Below are 8369 nucleotides of genomic sequence, written 5' to 3' on the forward strand. Positions count from 1 at the left end.
GAGTTGCAGAAGAATTATGTCAGTAACCTCTCAGTTCCAGCAGAATTATACTACTGTAACTGGGCATTCCTGTAGGAATGAGTAGGCTGGAGTAAGTCTAAATTTATCTCTTGTGTTACATACAACAGACTAGAATTGGAGTAACCATAAAGGAAGTCTGAGATCTGACTGTGGCAGTAGGATCAGTCCAAAATATTTCCTTTCATCTACTAATCTTGGAAGTATCAACAGTTCCCTCAGGATCCCCAGTTGATGCTTTTCTCTGCAGATCTATATATTTAACACACACACACACAAAAATAAAAAAAGAAAAGAAAAAAAAAAAACCACAAAACCAACCCTCAAAATTGTATTTCAGAAAGAGATCTTTTCCTGTTCTGAGGACTATCAGTGAGGCTGATATTAATGTGAAATAGAACACAAAAACCCTAGGTGGATTGCACATCCTTTGAAGGTGTTGGAGTGGGCTCTCCCAGAACATATAATTTTTCCCACTACATCCCAAAATCAAGCTCTCCCTGTTGTAATGATTATCACATGTCACCGGTGCACAAGGAAAAGGGTGCTACTGCTTCTTTGTGGGAGAGCAGCAGGCCACAGACAGAAGAAGAGGACCACTGCCCTCTCCAGAAGTGGAGCAGTGGGGTTGGGCAGGATGCTGCAGGCATCTGGTCACTATTTTGTCAGGATCAGTCCAGGCACCTCTACTTTATGCCATGCTGCACCACAAAGATTGTGCCTATCCAAGCATTGCTGCAAAGATGCCGTATTGCAAAGTGTCAGTGAGCCCAAAGAGAGGACTGCAGAGGCAGAAGGAATTGAACCTTGACTTGAGCCATATGCTTACATCCTGAGCTCCAAGTCTTTACTTCACCTTCAGTTGGCAGCCACACCATATAGAAACTCTCTTTTCTTTGTCTTGTGCACCACTTGCTGTCTAATTAGCTGTTGTTATTATTACTGCCTTCCTTCCATGATTGCCTTGTTCACTCCTAACAATAAGGAATGGGACTCCCCAGCAGTTATCTGCTAATAGGGGCTGTATAAGGTCACTGGCTAGGCATTATACTGACCAAACCAAAATGTGCATTGACATTCAGTGCAAACATTATCCTCTGTGTGAAATACCTCATCCCTAACCAGAAGCATGCCTTCCAAATGCATCTGAAGCTGCTCTGCAAAAGCTCTGCTGTGATTTTGTCATATCTGTGAGGGTAAGCTACAAGAAAGCTCACACAGCGAGAAATGGTACTCCACAGATTGTGAGCAAGGCTTTTGGCTGCTTTATTCAGTTAGGCATCCAGTGTAGTGGCTGTGATTGACAGCAGGATCATCATTAGTCATGGTAATGGCAGAGATGATCTTCTCCATCCAGTGAGCCTCCCATCACAAAAGTGGCCCCAGAAAGTCTTGCTGCATGTTGGAGTTGGTGTTTCTTTTCTGGAGTCTGTTCACAAAAATCTTGCTCACATACATTCATTTGATTCTTGAGCAGCTGTCCTCTTCAACCTTCTTTGCACCCTTGCCTTTATTTGCTAATGGTCTGTTTGCACCACCAAAGTTTTGCTGATATCTGTGTTTCAGACATATCTATTAATCATCCTCATGCCTACACTCATTAGCTTGTTCATGCATCACAATACCTTTCTCGTTTTGCCTCATTCATTTTATAAATCTTTCAATCATTCAATCAGTAAACAGAAATAATACCTTGTGATTAAGGTACCAGATTGGTATGCAGTGGCTGGCTAAAATATTTGATGGACAAGAAGGCAAGAAGTCAGAATTAAGAAGAAGACACCCTTGTGCTTCCTTGAATATCATGTCTTCCTCTGTTGTTGGAAAGCAAGACCAACATGAATAATGTCTGCAGTACTTCTGTCCTCTGGGAGTCCATCTGAATTGCTTTAAGGATAGGAAAAACAGTAGTATGGCAGGGTAGGCAATGAGAGGCCTTTCAGCTTGCAGACCCATGAAGTAGCTCCTAAGACAGCAGTAGTGATGGCTCTGCAGCCCAGAGAGGAGATCTCTCTCCCACAGGGGTGACCAGTCACATAGGAACCTAGGCAAGGTCCTGCCCACTAAGGGTCAGGATTTAGCCTTTGGCAAAGAAAGCCAGTTAAGTCAGTGATACATAAGTAACAGTAGAAATTGCCCTTGGCTTCTAGGATTAAAGATGTTTTTTCTTTATACCATTTTCATTTGAGAAAGATGTCCAAATCTCAAGGTTGATACCTTCACACACCCAAGAAAGTCCTTTTTCCTCCTACTTGTTCTGGGTTAATGACAAGCGTTACCTGAGTAAAAAGCCTTGTTGAGTGGTGGGGTAAACATCACAAGGATATAACTTCAGCTTGGGTTTACTGTACAGTCAGAAAACAGCGGAGTGCAAACAACAGATTTGTTGGGAAGAAGGGGTCAAGAGGATGTTCCCTTCCCTCAGCAATAGAGGAAAGGGGGTGGGAAAGGGGAGGTATTCTTCTCTGCTAGAAAAATCTTCATGTGCTGATCGCTGACACTCAGATTTTAGCTCTTCTGACAGAAAGCAAAGACTTAACCAATCAAGAAGATTAACAGTGATGAGGTTGAGGTTCAGCTCTGATATGAAGTGATTTAACACTTGGCTGTGCAAAACACCAAGCAAGAGAGTTTCCTTGTACTTTCATCCAAGCAGAAAATCTCAGTGAAACTGTCTAAAATAATGGCATCCTTCATAAGTTTTCATCCCTGTTCCATACAGTTGCAGCCAACTGATCCTACTTCCATGCAGGACCCTGCACTTCGTGAACTTGTGCGACACGAGGAGCATTTGGAGATGGGGCTGCCCACTTTTCATACGCAAACACTCATCACTTGCAATATTCTGAAATATTCCAGGTCAAATTTCAAGTTCAGGATGACTGTTTTAAGTTTCACTTAAAGTCATGTAGAAAGTCTGCTTCAATAGAGAGCCAATTTAATTTAACGGGAGTTTATAACTTCAGGATTCTCTGAAGCTTTCAGTGAATAAAAGTGACCTCACGTTTAATCCAATGTCATTTACAATTATTACTCATTCAAAAATGAAGAGGATGATGATTTCTGCCCATCAGTAACCCTTTCACTTGGCTTCATGGTTTTTTTTCCCTTCCCCCTCGCAAAATAAAACGTGCTAGCCTTTTTTCCTATAAGCAATGAATGGAAAATATACAGCACTTCACTAGTGTGAAAATGAATATTTTCTCTTTTACTTTTCCCCTGTAATTTCACAGATGGGCAGTAATTATTTTTAGTTTTCATGTATCGCCTGATACCTTCTAGAAGCAGATTAATCTGGGCAGCAGGGCTCTACGCTACAGCTTGGTAAAACCAAAAAGTAAATCTCTGAGTTGTAAAAAAGGATGGGGCAGTAAGCTTGACAACGTGCCAGTTAAATTAGCTAATCAGTGCTACACCTAACTTGGATCTTTATTCAATACATTCTTACCTTATTTCCCCTTTTGGCAGGTAGGATTTTACTAGCTCTGATTTAGGTTATAGGGATGCATACTGGTTTTATAAATGTGTCTGTACAATGCAGTCAGTCTCCCCTGATTGTGTAGATGAGCTCCTCAGCTGTCATCTCCCTCCTGCCCAGTCTCAGGACAGACTGACCCACTTTTTTGCAGGACTGTTATGAGTTTTGACTAAACATCTCTTATCATACAAAGCATTAGGGGTAATGCATTACATTATGCAAGAAGTCAGGAAGTGGACAGGCTCTTCCTATGCAACAGACATTTTGGGGAATGATGATGACAAAGCAGTACAGAAGCTAACTAGCTTTTAACAATAAATTATTTTCATAATTTATTTTCCTCGATGTACACATTTAACAAGAAGGCCATCTCCCATCTTTTCAGTACAGCCCCGATGGTCTCTCAGCTACAAATGCAGGATGTGACATGTCACCAGCTGCACTGCTCCTCCAGGAACACATCAGGAGCAGGTAGGGGGCTCTGACCAGATGCTCAGTCTGGCAGGAGGTAGCACATGAATTCTGAGATGGCACTAGTACCTTAGATGTCTGCAGCCAGAGACATAGTCTTCTCTCTCTTCATAAAACCCATCGGGGTTGATTAATGATGCCATTGCCCCCTTGACCTGCTCCCATCCCCTAGCAGCCAGTGGGGACCAGAGATATTTGTCCCCATGCGGTTCCTCCCAGAGAGCAATGACCCCAGCAGATATCCTCCTTGCAGCGCCAAGGCTGTGGTTTGGCTCACAGTGCCAAAACATAGTTGTTGGCTACAGTCCCCAGATGTCCTTCTATGTTTACATTTCCCCCTATCAAGGCTTCTTCTAACACCCACAGTATCAGGGTTTGGGGGAGGCAGATCCATGTCCTGGGACTACCTTTAATATCCATTTGCCAGCATAAGGGCAGGGGCCTTTTGATGCACTGCAGGATGCAGAGGTGATTTTCCTTCTGAACTGGCTTTCCCCACGTCTCCAGTTCAGTATCCTGAACTCAGCACCAAACTCTTTCTCTGATAACTGTAATTAATGGCTTTGGGGGAATGTTTGGAGAGGATACAGCATAGTATCTCACCAGTTCACAGACTGTGGAGAGTTGCAGTAGTCTGAGGTTTGATGTCCCCGATCTATACACCCCACATGCTGCTCACATCACTGCTGAAGTGTCCTGCATATTGTCTTTCTGAAGAAAGTCATGAAATAGGGGTGAAGAGGACACCCAAGGAACGGTGGGTGGAAGAAGAGATTGAGGGAGACAGAGGCATTGCTCAGGTGTGGGAAGAGCAGCTCCCATAATTCTTTCTTCCTTGGTAGTCCAAGAATTTCTTGTAATAAATTTAGTGTAAACCCCTTTACTTTAAAGAGAACTCCTGAGAAGCTTATTGGTAAATGACCCACTGACCCTGAGGGTCCAAAAGAGTCAGAGCATCTGGGTCACCACATCAGGCTTTGGGGTGCTAGGAAGGACTGGAAATCACAGAGGCACTCCTGAATTTATAACCCTTTCCCAAAAGCAACTTGGCTTCTTGGTAGCAGAGCTCACTGAGAAAAACATAACGGGCAAATTATAACAATTCTGAAATGGATGTGAGTGTTTTAAGTAAAGGTAGTAAAATTATGACTTCAGATTATGACTAGAGTTATTTTCTCATATCTTGGATTACATCTTTCTGGCTTAGGCTTAAACAAGGGATATGAGAAAGAAACATTTTTTCATTAGGCAGTAAATGAATTTTTTTTCTGATAAAGACTGATTCATTTTTAAATCATGAGCTAAAAAGAAACAACAACAAAAAAACACCCAAATAATCATGGACTCTTGTATCTAAAGGTTAGACACAGCATCACTTGCATGGAACGTCAATAAACTTGAATTTTCCAGTGATGCTAGCACTCCTGAATATGACAATATTTCCTTAATATATTTGCTGACTTGCTTTGTGTGTTGAAGGACTTCAGTATAAAGTGAGTAAAAAAACAGCTTGTGTTATTACATTACCTTCCTTCATCAGCCAAGTCACAAGGAGGGTTTCAGCTTATAACAACCTGCGCCCGTTTTGATCAGCTAACAGTTTTCCACAGCCAGAAGCTCTTTTCATCATTTATTGTATAAACTTTGGATTGAGTTTGAAACAGAAACCCCTTGGCTAAAAAACTGTTATGGATAACACTCAGTGTGCCAAGTAGGTGTTACTATCTACAACACAATCAATAGCCCATGTCAAAAAACAGAATTATTGTAATGTTGCCTGATACATTAATTGGGAAGGTTCTTCTAGTAGTCCAACCTGTGAAAGTTTTGTTGGAATAGAATATCATCAACGCAAGTAATTACAGTGTGAATATTTTCAAATAAGCCTAATAAGATCTCACGTGTCCCCACCTTCAATGCAGTAGTGAGGAGTAAGCATATTTGCATCTCAATAAACATATGGGCCATTTACCATTCAAAATATTTTCCTGCCTTCCAGTATGACTGAAAAGATCATAATAGCAGATTTGATTTTTTCCTTAATCCTTTTGAGAAATTCAATCAGCTCTGACATCCCTGCTTCTTTTCCAAAAAGTGAAATCTTTGAATCAATTTTTAATAAGATTGTAATTGACAAATCCATTGGAACATTAGTGAACATTTAAATACTAATTAGCTAAGCCACTGCTAATCTCTCCTCAGCAGAGCTTGCAGACACAAATGTCAATTAAACCTGAGTTTGTCCCCAAGGAAGGAAAGGTCAGAGGGGAGTGTTCAGTCAGCTGTGAGATTATGTTAACACAGCATTAGGAGTAATAATCTCTGCAGAAAAAAATAAAAAAGCTAAACTTTCTCCTACTTTTTGTGTGTGTGTGTTTTTAAATAATTACATTATCTGTAGAGTGGGGAGAGGAGAAACAAGGGAAGAATAACAAGATGGGAATCGACAACTGTTGTCTCTTTAGCAACAAACTAAACACCCATCAATCTGTTGCCTAAGGAGTCAGGAGAGAGTTCATTCCTTGCTTACAGCTCAGGCATTGAGTATCTCAGGAAAACTCATTTGTTTCCACCAAGCTAAGATTCAGGTTTTAATTTACTCCTGGAATCTCTGCAAATGTTTGAATTTGGCTTTATTTCTCCTCTAGCAGCACCTTGCTCCTTCCTGAAGAAAAGACCATCGCAGGTTCTCGCACTCCTCCATCCTTCCTAAGACCTGCGGATCTATTTTCTGTGGCCAGCAAGCAGAGGACAGTAAAGTAAGTGCTGTACGTTCATCACACTCTTCCATTCTGCCTTTTGCTGTCCAGAGCACTTTATTCCCATTCTGCACTTAAGCGGGCAGATGGTTTTGGGCACATAAACCCCATTAAAGTCAAGGGATTTCTCCTGTACTGCGAATTACACAATTGCTTAAGTGCTTGCAGTAGACTGAAGTCGTAACTCATTAGAACTGGCAGCACAGGGGCATGGTTAAGCAAATGCTGTAATGTTTCACAGTTTATTTATTTACGTTGTATTGATGGGCTTCAGCACCTATTTAAAGTTAAGTACTCGCTTCCTCAACAAGAGCTGCAGATACCTTTATTCCTGGGTGTATCTAGTGCCCTTTCTTCCCTATGATCTTCCAAGGAGAGACTGTCATGGAAAGCAACTCCTGAGCCTCAGAAGAGAAGCTCTACTGATAACGTAAAATCAGTCATTTCAAACAAGGAGGGAAAGTACACCATAGACAGCTCCTGACCCCAGCCACAGGTGGGAGAAGTGTATAGATAAACACCTCCCTCTTATCAGAATATGGCAACATAGTTCTTATATCAGCCAGCTTTGTTAAAATGTCACACTGCATATGAAATCTGTGACAGGGGGTGGGCAGCCTAGAGCATGGTAAAGTTGCAGATATAGGCAATAATATGGCATGCAGAAAGTACAAATTACTATGGGAAGCATTTTAAAGCAACACAGCCTGATGAGGTCTAATATACAGCACATGGATTCTCCTTGCTGTAGGAAAGCTTGAGCATCAGAACTTCTTAACCACGCTTAAACAAACATACAAACTCCTCTAAAATAATTTCTCCAAAAATCAAGAGGTTTTTTTTTATAGTCATATAATCAAGAAAAAAGGTCTGCCCATGCACTACTACATTGGTTAGAAAGATGTAAGTTGATTTACTCAGGAGTTTCAGAGAAATCTCAGCAGATAAAATATTATAGCTTGCTGTCATAATTTTCTGGAGTTTGCATTCTCATAGATCTGTAATGCTGCAAGCAAGGAGGGGCCACTCTGTCATCCAGTCTGACCTGTTATACATCACAGGTCATTACATTTCACCAAGTTCCCTCTGCATCGAGTCCAATAATTTGTGCTTTGCTAAAGACTATCTCCAGAAAGACATCTGTCTGGATGTAAAGACTTTCGGAGCCAGAGAATGCACCCTCCTCCTCCTCCAGTTCCAGCGATTAGGCTCACTCTAATAGAAACACGTGTTATTTTCAGCTTAATTTGTCCAGATTCATCTTCCAGTCACAGACTCTGGTTATGCCTCGCTTCACTGGACTGTAAAGCCCTTTGGTATTCTGTCTTCTGCTGCCACAACAACATCTCTCAAGAGTACCTTTATGGAGTACATACACGCATAAGCAGCTCCATCTAAGTCTCTCCCTCTAACCCTTGATTCCATTTTACAGCTTTTTCTCCGTTCACTAGGTATATGTATTACTGGCAGAATCTGCTGAACCTGCAGTATTTCAATACCATTCTCATAAGTTGTAACTATAGATGAGCTCCGAAATTACTCCATTTAATCAAATATCAGTGGTAAAGAGAACTTAATTATCACTCTCTGACCCTCTGATTGCTTTCTGGTCCAATAAAACCATAAAAAACATTTTTTTTTTT

Source organism: Coturnix japonica, chromosome 2, assembly GCF_054131305.1.
Source record: "Coturnix japonica strain WE chromosome 2, WE-NBRP24, whole genome shotgun sequence".
NCBI classification, from domain to species: Eukaryota; Metazoa; Chordata; class Aves; order Galliformes; family Phasianidae; genus Coturnix; species Coturnix japonica.